The sequence below is a fragment of the Ranitomeya imitator genome, chromosome 9 (genome assembly GCF_032444005.1).
Source record: "Ranitomeya imitator isolate aRanImi1 chromosome 9, aRanImi1.pri, whole genome shotgun sequence".
NCBI classification, from domain to species: Eukaryota; Metazoa; Chordata; class Amphibia; order Anura; family Dendrobatidae; genus Ranitomeya; species Ranitomeya imitator.
Window position 1 is genome coordinate 29,181,814 of NC_091290.1, and position 19,159 is coordinate 29,200,972.

Genomic DNA, 19,159 nt, shown 5'->3' on the forward strand with positions numbered 1-19,159 from the left:
GCCCTGGAAACCAGCCTGTACTGTATATTGAAATAGCCACATATAAATAACACCGAAAAGCAATAAACGCCCGAGTGCGGGCTCACGTAGGACATGTTTACACCACCGCCACGATGCAATGTACACCACGCCGCATTGCCCGGATACCTTCCTGGGTAAGGGCAGAAAACGGAATACTAACGCGAAGCCATTCCAAGAAATCACCGCCATGAAAATACACGAGCTGCTATGGAAGATTTATTTAGGGACTCCAGGGTCCAGATTAGGTTTCGGGACTACAAAGGCCACAATGCATTGCAAACCCCCAAACGGGTCATTGAATGGACATGATGCAACGTAACGGATTCTAGTGCAATAACGTCCCCTATAAATGACAGCTCCCATTCATGTATCGCACACGTCCGTCCCTCCTCTTTCTTTCTCTTTCTCGCTCTCTCTCTCTCCCCACATCCTTCCACCCCCCTGTCTATGTCTGTCACTTCCTCTGTCTGTTTCTGCTCCACATGCCCTTTTTTTCTCTCTGTCATCGGAACGGAAATCAGAGAGACAAAAACAACAAAAAAGACTTTTATAAATGGTAAAAAAAGACAAAAAAAAACAAAACTACATCACGACCGCAACAAACACTTAATGAATTTATGTCCGGAAGATTACGAGACTGGCGAACTGCTCTTCGGAGTAATGTAATGTAACACGTGGATTGTGGAAAAAGATTCATCACGTATGGATGATACAATCGCTGCCGGGAAAGGTTACGTATCGCATGTGTAATAACGCAGATGTGACGATGTGCAAAAAAAAGGTCAAACAAACCAAAAAAAAAAAACAACAACTCCTGTCACTGCTCACTCTCCGCATCTTCCGGGGCCTGCGTGGACAAGCGTCATGACAGATTGTGGGCAGATGTGATGGTCGTCCACCATGCACACACATGTCCAGCACTCATTACATGCATGCACTCAGACATATATGTCAGACATGACTGTGTGCGCTCACTGTCACCTACCTCCTTTATCTGCTTTCCTCTCTGATCTGTGCCTCTGCTTTCTTTCTCTCCACTCCCCCCAATCCCTTCTTTCTCTCAAACAGCTGCAGGCTGCTGCTGCTCCACTCTGTCAGTTTCCTCCCATCAGCATCTCCTCCTCTGACCTCTCTCTTCCTCCACCCCCCTTCCACTTCCTCGCTCCCTTTCACCCATCCTCCCCTGCCTGATGGGTGTCACAGTGAATAGGGAGCCATGAACCTCTCCTTCCTCACATCGGCTGCTGAGAGGGACACATCACTCTTTTTTTTTTATCCCCTTTTTTTTTTTTCAGAATCCGAGCCAGTGCAGATGGTGCCGTAGACCATTTTGGAGTCAATTGAAGACCAATAAACCTTCTCGATCCGATAAAGCCATTTTCTGTCTGCACAATGCCAGCTGCAGGACAAAAGACCCTGAACGGGTAAATAAAAGTCATTTGCTTCTCACAGATGTGACAAAACGTAACAAAAAAATCGTGACAACCGATTGTGACAAAACAAACAAGTCGTCACGGATCACAAAATACAACACGTCGCAAAAGAAAAAAAAGTGAAAGAATAAACACCCACGTGTCACGAAGGCTTGTTTTAGCAATTTATTCGCTATTTTATAATAATAATAATAATCTTTATTTATATAGCGCCAACATATTCCGCAGCGCTTTATTTTATGTTAACTCTCAAGTCCAAAAATATAAAATGTAGCTGAAGGCTAAGAGCTTGTTCACACGCTGCTTTTTTTTGCTATCTTTTTTTTTCGAGGGAGAAGTATTTAACAGTACCAGCAAAGTGAATGATATTTCTGAAATCGGCTGCTTATTATTTTTTCCCCTGCAGATTTGAATCATTAACGTGTTTTTTTTTTTAAATTTTTCCAGCATTTTTCACCCATAAAAATAGAGATAGAAACAAGGAAAAATTCAGCGAAAATCCAAATAAAACGCATTAAAAAAATAGCGTTTTTCCTGCCAACATTATGTTTTTTTGGTGCAGAAAAATCTGCTGCAAAGTTGCTAAATTTGGCGCAACTCTACTACCTCTCCTGGAGTGATTTTATGTAAATCAGTTATTTTGTTGAATTATTTGCATCATTTTACAAAATTTGAGCTAAAAAAGTCGCAAGACCAGTTAAAGGCAATTTTGGGCTTTGCACAAAATGTATGAATCGCGTACACCATGTGGATGAATTTGGCGCGAAAAATGGCAGCGAAAACCACAAGTCAAAAAAGAAAAGTTACTTAAAAAAAAAAATGCAAATGATAAATTGGACCCTAAGTTGTGCCGATGAGGGCAACATAGGGAGCGCAGACCGCCACGCCAATCTCAGGGATGTGTGATTTTAGTCGGCTTTATTTTCCCAAAACAGCGCCACTCTTGTCTTTGGGTTATTTCTAGTATTGCAGTTTGGCCAAATCCACTCGGCAAAATAATTAGATACACAACCGTCCTGGTTCACCATTTGCTTTTCTTTTGTATTTTTTTTTTTAGCAATTTTTAAATAAAAAGTGAAAAATCTTAGAATTAAAAAAAAACAAACAAAAAAAAAAGGTATGTCTTTCTGCTTTACACTGTTGGCAAATTGATTAAAAATGGCGAATGCTACTGACATGGTTCAGCGTGAGACATGACCGGGAGTGACCGATGAGGCATCATGCCCATGACGGTGCTCCATAGGTTGCAGTACAGATCCGGTGGACGTCGTGGGAACACCGTAGATTATGTCACACCTGCTGGGATTATTTTTTAATAAAATGAAATGGTGAACGAAGGACTGTCTCTTGTCTTTATTTATTTCATTCTCTCTTTTTGTGTCTCTCGGGTTCCCATTTGTGGACTATTTCGGATTCCCAGGACTACTTTGGATCTTCATGGGTTTTTCGTTATTATTATTATTTTTTTTTTAATACATTGGTGAAAAATAGCTACGGTTAGGGGATGTTATTTGAAATTAAAATATGTGTGTGTGTGTTTACTTTTAACTTAGTGGGTTATTAATGGAGGTGTCTGGTAGACACCTCTTCATTACTAACCCCAGGGGTTGATGGCAGTGGAGTTTACACAGCTGACATCAACCCCACAAACCATTACCCCGATTGCCACCGCACCAGGGCAATCGGGAAAAAGCGGGCAAAGTGCCAGAATTGGCCAATCTAATGTGATGTGCAAAATCTTGTGGGCTGGTATTTTTAGGCTGGAAAGGGCCAAATAACTATAGACCTTCCCAGCCTGATAATATCAGCCACCAGCTGTCTGCTTTACCTTGACTGGTTTTCAAAAATAGGGGGATTTCCACGTCATTTTTTTTTTTCAAATTAATTATTTATTTAATAGGTTAAATAAAGCTAAGCATTCTTTGGTGCCACATGAAGGGTACTAAAGAGTGCTAGTTTATTATATGTAGGGGGCTTGTGACATATTTCTACAGGAAATCTATCTATCATCTATCTCTGTGTCTATTTATCTATTCTATCCACCTCATCTATCTATTATCTATCCCATATCTATCTATCTATCTATCTATCTATCTATCTATCTATCTATCTATCTATCTATCTATCTATCTATCTATTATCTTTCTATCAACTATCTATCTGTCTATCTATTATCTATCTATCTATCATCTATCTATCTAGCTATCTATTATCTATCTATCATCTATCTATCTATCTATTATCTATCTATCTATCTATCTATCTATCTATCTATCTATCTATCTATCTATCTATCTATCATCTATCTATCATCTATCTGTCTATCTATTATCTATCTATCATCTATCTATCTATCTATCTATCTATCTATTATCTATCTATCTTTACTATACTTGGCTGATGAAATTTCCTGGTTCCTTTGAAAGTTGTGCGAGAAAAAAACCCATTACGTATACATGATCCGAGTGCCGTTTGTTTTTTCTCACACCCATTGACATATCGTAGTATAATGCAATTTTTTTCTCATCCAGATTCCAGATGTGAGAAAAATCAAGATCAGCGCTGTCTCATTGAATAACACTGGTACAAGGGCACTCCGATTTTTTATTGGATTGCACTCGTCCGATTTACACGTAGATGTGAACTAAGGCTAAAATTGAACATGTCTCCAATTTTTCCATGGACCACTCGTACTTGACCACTCGGACATGTGCATAGCCCCATAGAATGTAATAGATACTAGTGCTATCTGTAAAAACTACGGATATCGCTCATACGGGACAATCAGACTTGTGAACGAGCCCTGAAAATTGGATGTGTGAACGAGTGTAAAAAAAAATGACGCAAAGCTGTTATGAATTTTTCCCCCAAAAAATAAAAATGCTTAAACACCAAACTTTTACTCCAAAGAGAATGAAGAATCGGGGCTTAAATGTCTAAAAAAATAACAATAATCGATCTACTCGCACTGAACCTTCCCCCACCTCCGCAATTACGTGGTGCGCCATGAAATCCAATTACCGGGGCAGAAGTGATGCCTCTCCCTCATGGACATCTGCACTGAGACCAGAGATAAGTTACACCTCGGGATGACGGTGTAATCAATCATCAGCCGGGAGCACCAGGAGATTGCAGAGGTGAGGATATCATTTCCCGATAACGTAACACACGTTCAGCTCCCTGCTCTGCGGAAACTCAACGACAAATTTGCCGGCACCTTTAAAACTTTCCAAAATTCTTTTGGGAAAATTTAAATAAAATGAAGCGACACAAGTGAGATGTTGTATAAAGGATTTATGTATATGTCGTGAAATTGGTTAGTATTAACCTTAAATATATATATATATATATATATATATATATATATATATATATATATAAAAGAATAAGATAAGAGTTACAACAAGGTTATGGCTAAAGAACTCCTAAAAATTGTGCAAAATTTTGGAAAACGAGTTCTGTAGGCACAACCTGACTATATTGTGCAGTTTGTGGTTTTTAAAACATTTTTCCACAATTTCCGCAAAACAGAATTACACATTTTCACTTGACAATTTCATCATTGATGTTGTCGGGAGGCTAAAACTCCCCCCTTCTTGATCATGTGCCGGTTGCATAAGAACAGAATTCATGCAGAACGTGGTTAGGAAAGGTTTTTCTACCACAGTACTTAACCCTGCTGTTGTCTTCGGTCTGGGGAGACCTATTTTGAACTTTGGTATTTTTGGGGTGTTCAAGATGCGGTTCTGAAACTTGTGGTTGATTGACTTAAATGAGGATGGGTCGGTCGGCCACGGATTTCAGAGCCGCATCTTGAAAATTTAAAGGATATTGAAGTTCACGGTCGGTCGTTTTTGACCGAAGACAACAGCAGGGTTAAAGGGATTGTCCAGGGCTAGTTTTTTTTGTACTCCTGGCCTAAAAACTAACAGGCAGGTAGTTGCTAACAGAAGCATCTACCTGCCTGGTCTACTAGCTCAAAGCGGTCACCGACTGCTCCTGCCGGCGATTCAGCTGCACCACGTCAACATGGCAGCTCTTTTTCTTCCGGGCTGCCCTGTCGACCAGGCGTGACCGCCCACGTCATGCTGATTGATAGCCAGATCTCCAGTAGTTGCTGAGGAAGGAGATGACAATGTTTTTTTTTTTAATAAGATTCTAAATAGAAGGCAGGGGAAAGGAAAAGGGAGGAGTTCTGACTTTAGCTCCTCCCATGCTCTTCTGCATAGACTTTTATGAGCACCAACTGTCATCTCTTATCTTAATTATTGGAGAATTTATTTTCACTGAATACAGATTTTACCTGGGAAATTGAGAATTTTGTGAAAGATCAGTCCAGGAGGAGAAAGAAGCAAATTTATCTGATAATATATATTAAATAGTTTCCTATTTATGAAGAAAATTAAAGCGACAGTTACACTTTAAGTGATTTTGCAAAGAAACAATAAAAAGACTGACTCAGACTAATTATTTAAAAATAAATAAAAAATAAGGTAGACATTCACTCAGGATGACTCAATTCTCTATTTTTGCTCACAACAAAGATGTGCAACAAAAATCGTTAAGGCTGTGTGCACGCGTTGCGGTTTTTTCGTGGTTTTTCCCAATAAAACGCTATAAAACCGCAAAAAAAACGCATAAAATAAGCATCCCATCATTTAGAATGAATTCCGCATGTTTTGTGCACATGATGCGTTTTTTTACACGAAAAAAACGCATTGCGGTAAAAACCACAGCATGTTCATTAATTTTGCGGTATTTTTGCGGATTTCCCACTACAAAATGCATTGGGAAGTGTCCGAAAAAAAAACGCGGCAAAAACGTGTCAAAACCGTGGCAAAATCGCGGCAAAATCGCGGCAAAAACGCATGTGGTTTTCTTGTGGATTTCTTGCAGAAAATGTCCGGTTTTTCTCAGGAATTTTCTGCGAGAAATCCTGAACGTGTGCACATAGCCTAAAGGTCTGGACGATAGTTTTTGAAGCTGAAAATGACAGTGTTTTTTCCTGAAACATCTTCTTTATCGGCCTTTTTTCTTATTTTTGTGCATTTTTTTAAATTTTATTTTATAAGGAACAGAATGGACAGGCCACTTTATTTTAGCTGCTTCACTGCTTTCAAAGCATGAAGTGGTTAAAAGAAGTTACAAAAGTTCATTATTTTTATCAATTTTTTTAGCTGTTTTTCAGGTGGGTTCTAGGAGGAATGTGCCTGAAAAAGCTGCAGAGAACATCCCCTAAGGTATATCAGGAAAGACCTGAGAAATGTAATATATACAGCCTAGAGGGAAAAAAGGAGAAGAAAAATGTAAGTGAAACCATTAAATAAGCTGACGGATGGAATAATATACAGACGGTGAAGAACATCAGCGCCGAGAAAGAAACATCCAGCTAGGGTGGTGGAAAGATCAACATCAGGTAATGATTCTATGCCTATCTGGGAAAGACATTAGTCCAAATTAAGCTAAACACATAACCCAAAAGTAAAAAAAAAAAGAAAAGAAAACAAAAATAAAAAGTAAGAAAGGAGGAATCTATATTTCTAGGACATCACTTTTCCTTTGTGGGGCCTGTTTATTACTTTCCTTTGCACAACAGCAGACATCTTCATTTCTATATGATTAAAACAAAGCGCAAATCAAAGCAGCGATATCGATAGTACAAGGGTGGAAAAGTCGTAGAATGATAGAAAAATATACAGAGGCATTTGTTACTGAACTGACAAAGAAAATTTTAATTGTTCTTTTTATTACGATACCGGAAAAAAAGTGTAAGGGTGGTGGGGAGTCGAAGATGTGGTCGATCATTGTTCTATGGCACTTTTGACCAAATGTCGCCATTTGCTGAGTGAATCGAGTAAGGTGGAACCAGGAGATGGAGGAAACGCTTCGGGAGGGACGGGTTTGAAGGGAGCAGCGGCTGAGGCGGTAGCTGTGTCGCGGTTATCAAATATAAAAGGCTGGAGTGACAAGAACAGAAGTCAGTTGGCGACGAGAAGAGAAGCTAGGAGGACATGTGAGCGGAGTGGGAAGGCAGAGGCAGAACGACCTGGCTGGAGATCAAGACAGGTGGGATATTGTGGGTCAAACATAGATGCCCAGACTATGCCGGTTGGGACCCGGTACCCAGACTCCGTTGGTCAGGACCCAAAGTCCAGACTTCACCAGTCGAGACCCGATATCGAAACGCCGGAGGTCAAGCACCGAAGGCTGAACATGGAGCATTGTATGTGGCCGGACGGTGACCAGGAGAACCAGGCCTGTACTTCCGGCATAGTTGTACGGTACAGGGTGTGGGTCGGGACCGTGCTGCAGTAGGGGCCGGGGCCGACTAGTATGAGGAGCACACATAGAGTACTAAGTGACTCGCTACTTGCAGCCTAGCAGGAAATATCGGTGACCTCAGTTAGTGCCAGTATAATAATCGAAAACGCTTGGCGGGCATATTGCAGTGAGGGGCGGCGATCCTATACATTAACGGACTGCGTTAACGCAAGTGCCGAAAATGATCGCGTTTATGCGATCGCGCTAGCGCAGATACTCTATCTGTGCTAGCGGTGACGGACCCGAAAATGCTGCAGACTGCGTCCGAGGGTCCCTCAGAATGACGGCACATCACTAACGCATGCCGATTATGACATGCGTTCTTGATGCGCTACATAATGGCAGTCAATGGGTGCACTAACGGATCCGTTACATAGCGTTAGTGCCGCTATGTATCGGATGCTGTCAGCGGATTGCCATTAATGCAATGTGAACCCGGCTGTGTTGCATCTCAGTAACCTGCTCACACAAGGTGGATTTTCTATGATGTCGTAATCTTCAAAAGGTAGTAAGAGGATATATAGTAGTACCCTGCAAAATCCACAGAAAAGCACACGGGACTCAAATCGACCCCATTGTCCTCTCTGTATGCCACATAACTATGAGAAAAAATACTTACCTATGACTGTCTTCTCCAACACTGTGGGAAAGTGGCCATTTTCCCTTGTAAAATGTAAAGTGCATTACAGCTAAAGGCCAGTGAGCAATACACATTTCCACCACTTCCAGGACATTATACTTGGTTCATGTGGAGGTTTTTGCTATGTAACTGAGAACATCATGCTATAGTGGCAGAGACCCTGATTCCAGGGATGTATCACTTACTGGGCTACTTGCTGCAGTTTTCAAAGAATTCCTGTTTTCTCGGTTGTAGATCCAGCAGTTCTCTGAATGTTGACCTCTGTATAACCCCGCCCACATCACTGATTGGCAGCTTTCTGTGTGCTCTGTGCCAATCAGTGGTGTGGGTGTGGTTGTACTATATGGCAGCAAGTTTACTAGTCCGCTACTGATAATCTCCTGCTGAGAAAACAGTGATTGTGTCAAACCTACAGTAATCAGCCCAGCAGTGAGTAGCAGTGCTCAAATGCCGAGCTGTGCATAAGCCCTCTTACACCCCTAATTGGCACCTTCCTGTGTACAGTTTCAACAAGCTTCCAATCATTGGTGGGGGTGTGGTTACACAGATTAGCGGGACCGGTTTACACGTGACACCTAGTCCTGCAGTAATAATCTCCAGCTAATAGAACACTGATTGTATTGAAATTACAGCAAGCTGCTAAGCAAGAAGCTCACTCCTCTTTTCCAATCACCAGCACGTGCACGCTCGATCAAACAGAGCATCCATGTTTATGGGAGGGTTAAAAATGAAAGTGTATGGGCAGCTTTTAGTTTCAAACAAAAGTTTAAAAAAGTAGCTAAATACTGGTATAAAAATTTCCTTTATCGGTATTCTATTAATCAGTATTATTGTGCATTACTCGGTGACAATGGCCCAAATTAGGAAAAAAACGGATCTATCATATGTTGTAATACAAACCCTTTACGAGACTCTCTGAACTCTATTCCTAGCTCCAACATAGACAGGACATGATTGTTGTTAGCCGTCCCGATTCCCTTACCTCTATACTTATAGACAAGTATATAAAACCTGAGGGATGCCAGATGTTTAGGCTTTACATAGACAGACTGAGTTCAATTGAATCCTTACAGTCAATATAGTCCACAGATTACGGCAATTTTTTTTGGTTGGGTATGATGTGATTAGCTTATCGTCAGGAAATCTCACTAAAGTGACATCTGGATGTAGCTGTATGTCTGTATGGGCACTTGTCCCCACCCCTCATCAACCACCAAAAAAAAATACTTTTTTGTAGAAATGTAATTTGTCAATTAAGAGAAATCTAGTGTAGAACGCCTATAGAAATCAAACTGGAAGTGCACAGGGGCGTGTCCACCTGGAGCAAGCAGTCTAAGTGCACTGACACGCCCCCTGTGCACTTCCAGTTCGATTTGCATAGGCCTTCTGCACTAGGCGTCTCATGACTGACGCATCAAATCATTGCATGAAAGGTATCACTTTGAAATATGAAAACATGACTTCCATATGTAAAAAAAAGTGTCAGATTCACTTTCATTTCTATTTGCATATAGAGTGTTGTGCCATAGTTTTGGGCAGAGTAAGAAAGCTTTTAAAAAATAGAAGTGTTAGTAGTTTATTTTTTTCAACTGAAAAAAATTCAAAATGTAGGAACAAAAGAGAAATCTAGATCCCATCAATATTCGGTGAGCGCCCTCTCATCACTTCTTCTCATTACTTGTTCTCGCACAGTTTGAACTCGGCAGGAGGCTGCTCCAAACATCCTGGAGAACTGACCACAGATCTTCTGTGGATGTCGCTTCTGTTTCTTCACGTTACCCCAGACAGACTGGATGATGTTGAGATCAGAGCTCTGCGGGGGCCGGATCATCACTCCCATGACTCCTTGTTCTTCTTTCCACTGAAATATTTTTTAATCACATTGGCTGCATGTTTGGGGTCATTGTATATTACATGATGGAAAAGTATCTGCCTGTCTCAGCCTTGAGGACAATAAGAAATGGGCAGCGTCGAGAATCATAAACACATTGGTAGGTGAAGTAAACTTAGTGCAGCAGATGAATGACACATCTCACTTACTTAGTGCAGCAGATGAAAGACACATCTCACTTACTTAGTGCAGCAGATGAATGACACATCACACTTACTTAGTGCAGCAGATGAATGACACATCACACTTACTTAGTGCAGCAGATGAATGACACATCTCACTTACTTAGTGCAGCAGATGAATGACACATCACACTTAGTGCAGCAGATGAATGACACATCACCCTTACTTAGTGCAGCAGATGAATGACACATCTCACTTACTTAGTGCAGCAGATGAATGACACATCACACTTACTTAGTGCAGCAGATGAATGACACATCACACTTACTTAGTGCAGCAGATGAATGACACATCTCACTTACTTAGTGCAGCAGATGAATGACACATCACACTTAGTGCAGCAGATGAATGACACATCACCCTTACTTAGTGCAGCAGATGAATGACACATCTCACTTACTTAGTGCAGCAGATGAATGACACATCACACTTACTTAGTGCAGCAGATGAATGACACATCACACTTACTTAGTGCAGCAGATGAATGACACATCACACTTAGTGCAGCAGATGAATGACACATCACACTTACTTAGTGCAGCAGATGAATGACACATCACACTTAGTGCAGCAGATGAATGACACATCACCCTTACTTAGTGCAGCAGATGAATGACACATCACCCTTACTTAGTGCAGCAGATGAATGACACATCACGCTTACTTAGTGCAGCAGATGAATGACACATCACACTTAGTGCAGCAGATGAATGACACATCACGCTTACTTAGTGCAGCAGATGAATGACACATCACACTTAGTGCAGCAGATGAATGACACATCACACTTAGTGCAGCAGATGAATGACACATCACACTTACTTAGTGCAGCAGATGAATGACACATCACACTTAGTGCAGCAGATGAATGACACATCACACTTACTTAGTGCAGCAGATGAATTACACATCACCCTTACTTAGTGCAGCAGATGAATGACACATCACGCTTACTTAGTGCAGCAGATGAATGACACCACCCTTACTTAGTGCAGCAGATGAATGACACATCACCCTTACTTAGTGCAGCAGATGAATGACACATCACACTTAGTGCAGCAGATGAATGACACATCACACTTAGTGCAGCAGATGAATGACACATCACACTTAGTGCAGCAGATGAATGACACATCACACTTACTTAGTGCAGCAGATGAATGACACATCACACTTAGTGCAGCAGATGAATGACACATCACCCTTACTTAGTGCAGCAGATGAATGACACATCACACTTAGTGCAGCAGATGAATGACACATCACACTTAGTGCAGCAGATGAATGACACATCACACTTACTTAGTGCAGCAGATGAATGACACATCACCCTTACTTAGTGCAGCAGATGAATGACACATCACGCTTACTTAGTGCAGCAGATGAATGACACATCACACTTAGTGCAGCAGATGAATGACACATCACACTTAGTGCAGCAGATGAATGACACATCACGCTTACTTAGTGCAGCAGATGAATGACACATCACACTTACTTAGTGCAGCAGATGAATGATACATCACACTTAGTGCAGCAGATGAATGACACATCACACTTACTTAGTGCAGCAGATGAATGACACATCACCCTTACTTAGTGCAGCAGATGAATGACACATCACGCTTACTTAGTGCAGCAGATGAATGACACATCACACTTAGTGCAGCAGATGAATGACACATCACGCTTACTTAGTGCAGCAGATGAATGACACATCACACTTAGTGCAGCAGATGAATGACACATCACACTTAGTGCAGCAGATGAATGATACATCACACTTAGTGCAGCAGATGAATGACACATCACACTTACTTAGTGCAGCAGATGAATGACACATCACACTTACTTAGTGCAGCAGATGAATGATACATCACACTTAGTGCAGCAGATGAATGACACATCACACTTACTTAGTGCAGCAGATGAATGACACATCACACTTACTTAGTGCAGCAGATGAATGACACATCACACTTACTTAGTGCAGCAGATGACACATCACGCTTACATTCCATTGAAGTTGGAAGATGTCCAGCAGTGCCATCAGCTTAGAACTAGCAGCAACTAGTGGGACCCAGCTACACCCATCTACTGTTCAGAGATGTCTTGTCAGAAGTGGTCTTCAAGGAAGAACTGCAGCTAAAAACCAAACCTTCCACATGGCAACAAAGACAAGTGACTCAACTATGCAGGAAAAGATGGGAACTGGGGGAAGAAAAATGGCAGCAGGTGGTCTGGACTGATTAATCACAATGTAAAATATTTGGCTGGGATCTAAGTGATAACATTTCTCCTTGTGGAGAGAGACAAGCCAGGCCTGGAATATCAGAGTGAGGAGACTTAAACGCCATGCATGCTCCTCTGGGAAATTAACTATGTAAATTGTCTCTTCAGAAAGAAAGAGCACTAGAACTCTAGTGCCACCTATTGGAAGTAGCAATACTTAAAGTCACTATAGACCCTTTAACAAGCCAGAGGAGCATGCACGGCATTTAAGTCTCCTCACTCTGAGATGCCAGACTTGACTTGTCATTCCCCACAAGGAGAAACTCCTTAGATCCCAGTCTTAACCCTCTCACCTAGCCATATCAGTTCTCATACTTTGCACTGATGAGGGGCAACACCCCGAAACACAGTGTCTGCAAATTGAGATTCTAGTTTGGCTTTTATCCTAAGTCATGTGACAAGTTAAAAGGTCAATATTGACTTTTAGGATTGCGATTTACAGAAGGTGGCACTAAAATGCTAGTCCTCTTTCTCACTGAAGAGGCAATATGCATAAATATTAAGCTGTAACCTCAGCCAGTTTGCTCCTGAAGAGCTGGAGATTGACACAATGATGAGAGTCTGCAGGAACAGTGAAGCATGGTGGAGGGTCCTGATGTTTGGGGCAACTGGAGTTGGACATTTATTCAGGATCAATGGTGTCCTCAATGCTGAGAAATGCAGGCAGATACTTATCCACCATGTATCATCATCAGGGAGGCGTCTGATTAGCTTCAAATTTATTCTGCAGCAGAACAACGACCCCAAACATCCAGCCAATGTTATCAAGAACGATTTCAGTGTAAAGAAGAACAAGGAGTCCTGGAAGTGATGATCCGGCCCCCGCAGAGCCCTGATATCACATCATCCATGTCTGGGATTATGGGAAGATCTGTACAGGCGACATTCACAGAAGATTTGTGGTCAGTTCTCCAAGATGTTTAGAACAATCTTCTGCAGAATTCCTTCAAAATCTGGGGACAAGTACAAGAACCTAGAAGAACAGATGAAGGTAAAGGGAAATCACCAAATATTGATGCGATTTAGATTTCACTTTTGTTCTTTCGCTTTGATTTTATTAATTGATAAAAAAATAAACTATGAACATTTCCATTTTATAAAGCATTTTTTAAGCATTTTCCACACCTGCCTAAAACGTTTCCCATCACTTTAGATACTAAAGATCATCTAACAGCACTGTCGTGTCTCTTTTATCCTTTTTTTTTTTATACATTATCATCAGGACACCATGTACCTTCCTCAATTTGTCCTGCTTTATTCTCATGTATCTTCATAATTATTAAATTGTTGAAATCTAATGATACATATAAATCATAACTGTAGTCTACACTGGTGGCGCGCACAAGGACATTGTGAAATATGGCAAAGCAATGGCTAAAATAAAGTTTTTGTATTTTGTAAGAAGGCAGGAAAATCGGTCGGAACTGGACGTCTATCATTATCATGGCAGAGTCCTAAAACATCTCTTAGAGGAGAAGATGCCAATGAAACTCTAGTTCATCAGAAGTTATTTACTTGAAAGCTGCCCCAATAAAAAAATGTCTACCGCCCCAATATGGGGATAAAATTATATGATCTGCAGATGGGAGAACACTGGGCACACAGGACCCACATGGCATCCTACAACAAGCCATACGGAGGGAGAAGGTCTAGAGAAACACCCGAGCCCCATCCAACCCCACGTGTCTATTCTGGCACAGTACGCATCCACTATTTCCTTTTTCTGGAGATTATTATTCAAATTTAGATTTGTATTAGAGCAATAGTTAAGGAGAAACTTCGCTAACTGCAACCTCAACACCTTCTGTAGCTACACCCCTGTCAGGTCCTTTGAACTGTCAGAAGTGACTTTTATGACCCATTCAGTGCCAAATTGTGACTCATATATCAGGCAGAAACTCTGCCATACGTTTCCAGCTTAAAAGCATTGTGTGTTTCGTAGTTTTAATGTTGAAAGAAGACACAGGTCCATCAAGTTCTACCTAAAACTTAACGTGTTGATCCAGAGCAAGGAAAAAACCCCATGGGGCAGATACTAACCGCCATGGTAAAAATTGTTTCCCCACTCCATAAATGGCAATCAGACTAGTTTCCTTAATCAACATCATAGAGTAAGCAGTCCTTAGTGTCACTGCTCATACAGTAAAGAATCCTTAGTCTCACCGCTCTTACAGTAAAGAATCCATAGTCTCACTGCTCTTACAGTAAAGAATCCATAGTCTCACTACTCATATTGTAAAGAATTTATAGGTTCAATGTCCCTACAGTAATGAATCCATAGTTTCACTTCTCTTACAGTAAATAGTCCATTCTCATTGCTATTAGAATAAAGAATCTGAAGTCTTACTGCTTGTACAGTAAATAATCTATAGTCTCACTGCTCTTATAATAAAAAAAAATCCATAGTCTCACTGTTCGTAAAGTAAAGAATGCATAGTCTCACTGGAGACGCAGTAAAGAATTCATAGTTTCAGTTTTTGTACAGTAAATAATTCATAGTTTCACTTCTCTTACAGTAAATAATCCAGTCTCACTGCTATTACAATAAAGAATCCAAAGTCTTACTGTCATGATCCAGTTCTGAGTTTTTGTTCAGCTGTCTTATCTCTGGACTGGTCATGTGGGAGTTAATCCCCTCTGCCTCACTTTGAAGCTGGCTGAGCTATTTAAGTCCTCTGCAGCCTGTGGGCCAGTGTCAGCTATAGTTCATGCTGCACGGTTTGAGCACCTGACTTGGATACTTGTACTAGTGTTCCTTTTGCCTCTGTCTGCCTGCACCCGTTTATGACTTGTTCTGACCTCTGGCTTGTACCCCGACTCCGTCTTACATCTCACGTTTTGGTTACCACGTTCCCGGTAGGCTCTGACTTCTTGCTTGTCCCCGACTATTCTCTGCTCGCCCCTTCTGTACCGCGCTGCTATCTCTGTGGATGACCTTGGCTTGTCTGACGTCTCTTTCATCACCTGTGTTGTTGTTCAGTGTTGCTGCGCTGTGTGTACAGCCTCTTTTCCTTAACTAGCACCCCCTGGTGGAGGTTGCTCTATACTGCACTGCAGCAGCACATTACACTTACTACTTGTACAGTAAATAATCTATAGTCTCAGTGCTCGTAAAGTGAAGAATCCATAGAGTCTCACTGCACATAAAGTAAGACATCCATAGTCTCACTGCTTGTATATTAAAGAATCCATAGTCTCACTTTTCTTACTGTGAAGAATACAGTCTCACTGCTATTACAGTGAAGAATCCAAAGTCTTACTACTTGTACAGTAAAGAATCCATAGTCTCACTCCTCTTACAGTAAAGACTCCATGGTCACTCTGCTTGTAAACTAAAATATCCATAGTCTCATTGCTCGTAAAGTAAAACATCCATAGTCTCACTGCTCGTACAGTAAAGAATCCATAGTCTCACTTCTCTTACTGTGAAGAAGCCATCCTCACACTGCTCTTACAGTAAAGAATCCCTAGTTTCACTGCTCGTACAGTAAATAATCTCCATCGTTGATGATAAACATTTCCTACTCTTTCACTCCTGATTGATTGACAGGTTGGATTAGCAGCATTGTCGTGCCACTTGCCCAAACTGTGACAATAAAGAAAAAGAAACACCATGGAAACAGAGATCACAGTGAAAATAAACAATGCATTATTTGAATACAATTAGCCTTAAAAAGTTTTTTAAAAAGTCAACCATGACATATAAAGTTCAACCAAAATAGAGTTGCCACCGCACATGCGCAATGCACAGCTAGTTTTAGCTGTTCGACACACCAGAGGACGCATGCGCATTTCTGTGCTGTAGCCGCTGGAGTCGATCTCTGCAAGCCCCATAATAGTTTTGTATTATCATTGATGATTTATATATATATATATATATATATATATATATATATCAGCACATTCAGCCACATTACAGGACTCTGAGGAAGCCACTGTGTGTGGCGACATATGTCGAGCAACTTTTTTTACTACTACTATCTGATCACTCATGAGTTCAGGATTTTTAGGGTATGTGCACACGTTGACGATTTGGCTGCGGATTCGACGCTGTGGATTTGCAGCAGTTTTCCATGCGGTTTACAGTACCTTGTAAACCTATGGAAAACCAAATCTGATGTGCACATGCTGCGGAAAATTCCGCGTAGAATTGCGGCAGTTTATGCATTTTACACCTATTCTTTAATAGGAATCCGTAGGTGTAAAAACACAGGTGAAATCCACACAAAAACCGCGGTAAATCCGCAGGACGTTTTACCTGCGGATTTTTCTGAATCTGCTCGGAAAAATCCGCACACGAATCCGCAACGTGTGCACATAGCCTGATCTCATCTGCACAAGCTAATTTTTCTTGGGGAGTTTGTGATCATTGCCTGATTACTAGGATCTGATTTATATCATTGTTTTATTGCATTGCCTCTTTGCATGATATTCACCTTTATTTTGACACTGTTGGGCTTGCCCACACTGTGCACTTACTGGTGCTGCCAGCAAAGGCAACTTTTCCTCTCCATCATCGGAGGAGCATAGCGGCCAGAACCATAGGAGACCTTGTTAACGTCAGAGCAGCACTTCCAAGCTACATTGGAAAGAGCTTGTAATTAGTGATGAAAGAATATACTCGTTGCTCGGGTTTTCCCTCGGGTGGTCTCGAGTATTTGTGACTGGTCGGAGATTTAGTTTTTGTTGACTCAACTGCATGATTTGCGGCTACTAGCCAGCTTGATTACATGTGGGGATTCCCTAGCAACCAGGCAACCCCCACATGTACTCAGGCTGGCTAGCAGCCGTAAATCATGCAGTTGAGTCAACAAAAACGAAATCTCCAAGCAGTCACAAATACTCGGAGACCACCCGAGCAACGAGTATATTCGCTCATCACTACTAGTAATCAGTACACTCCTTGCCTTGGAAAGCATCCACCACTGTAATCTGGCAGCTTCCTAAACATGGAGTGCAGTGCTTACAAGCTATTTCCAATAAAGCTTGTAAGTGCTGCTCTACTTGGCAATGAACAATAATCTACCGGAAGTAAATGGCAAACTTGCTTGTTTTTACAAGGACTTTGCAATTTTTCCAATTTAATATGATGAGAATAATCGCGCTACTTGAACGACCGCTTCTCAATTATTATATTCCCTTGTGTGAAATAAAAACACCCATACTCATCAGCGTTGTCAGCGCCTGGTCTACTGGGGCTCACATGACCCTTGCAGTCAATTAGAGACCACTAATGGGCGGCTTCACGCTCACTTCCTGCAGTCTAGGAACGTCCCAGTAGACCCAACATTAACATTGCTGGAATGGTGGTGGCACCGGACGCGAATACAGACTGTTTTACAGTAATTGAGTTGGGGTTAGTCGTGGACAACCCCTTTTTTGAGCTTTTGGCTGTGACTTCAGCCCCTCTATGAAAGAACATTGTATGTAGATACCTAAAAGCATCGCCTAATCAGAGAGAAGATGAAGCACCGTGATGAACAATTAAGGGCTTGTCGCTCTCCTTAAACTTTTCTGTTGTCCAGAATCCCTGTCTTCCAGGATTTACCGCTGGCAATAATTAACGATGAAGCTATCAGTCTCTCTCTTACCCATTAGTGTGACAAGATGGGACAAAGAATCTACGCTGTGTGAGCTCGTGCTTTCCCTTTGAGAATTACACAATGTCAGGAAAAAAAAAAGGAAGAAAGAAAGAAAAGCCTCTGGATTCCGTTCTGTTCCACAGTTAACGACAGTGACAAATAGAAGAAGACGATGTCGCGCAGAGGCCGCTCTCTCCTCGCAAGGTGACGCCGAGATAATTGAGCATCGATGACGCAGTCGCGCGCGCAGGGAGAAAGATGCTTGACCATCTGCGCTTCGAAAACGACACAAATGGAAGCTAATTTTTCACCCGCGGAATGAAATGAACAGCAGGAAGCCACAAGCTCATCCTCTGGTTACGCCGGTGACGCAGAAGGCAGCAACTGTGACCGAAGCTGAGTTTTTCGTAAATTTTAAGTTAAAAAAAAAAACCATCAGTCGACAAATGTACCTTTCTGAAGACCCTGATTCTGTCTGGTCTCGTCACCACTTGCACGTCTCTCTCGCATGGCCTTGCGCTGTTAGTGACCACGGCTTCCTCTATTTCTTACCGGCAGCCCACCCCCGTGTGCCGGCAACAATGACATCCTGAGAGTGTCAGGAAGCGTGAAACAATGAGAAAGGAGGGGAGCAGCAGCACCGTGTGTCTGCGGCACAAACATCCTGCCGTTACCATGCTCCCCAATACGACCCCCCACCGCCATTATTAATGCTGCGCCAAATGGAGCTTTCTTCCCAGCAGCGCAATTCCCAGTGGATGCTCCCAAGGGAAACATTGCTCTATGGTGGTTTAAT

At 41.6% G+C, this 19,159-nt stretch overlaps 1 protein-coding gene across 4 annotated transcripts in view; it reads right to left on the bottom strand.

Moving 5' to 3' along the window:
• The window catches only part of SIPA1 (signal-induced proliferation-associated 1), a 96,207-nt gene extending 77,070 nt beyond the window's left edge, over positions 1–19,137 (bottom strand). Inside the window, exon 1 of one of the 4 annotated variants that reach the window (XM_069739863.1) lies at positions 18,816–19,137. The gene's annotated coding sequence lies outside the window, so the exon portion shown is untranslated. Of the gene's footprint in view, positions 1–1,006; positions 1,277–18,815 lie in introns of those variants that run through there. The other 3 variants (XM_069739867.1, XM_069739866.1, XM_069739862.1) reach the window with 3 other exon arrangements.
• Between the last annotated feature and the right edge of the window lie 22 nt (positions 19,138–19,159).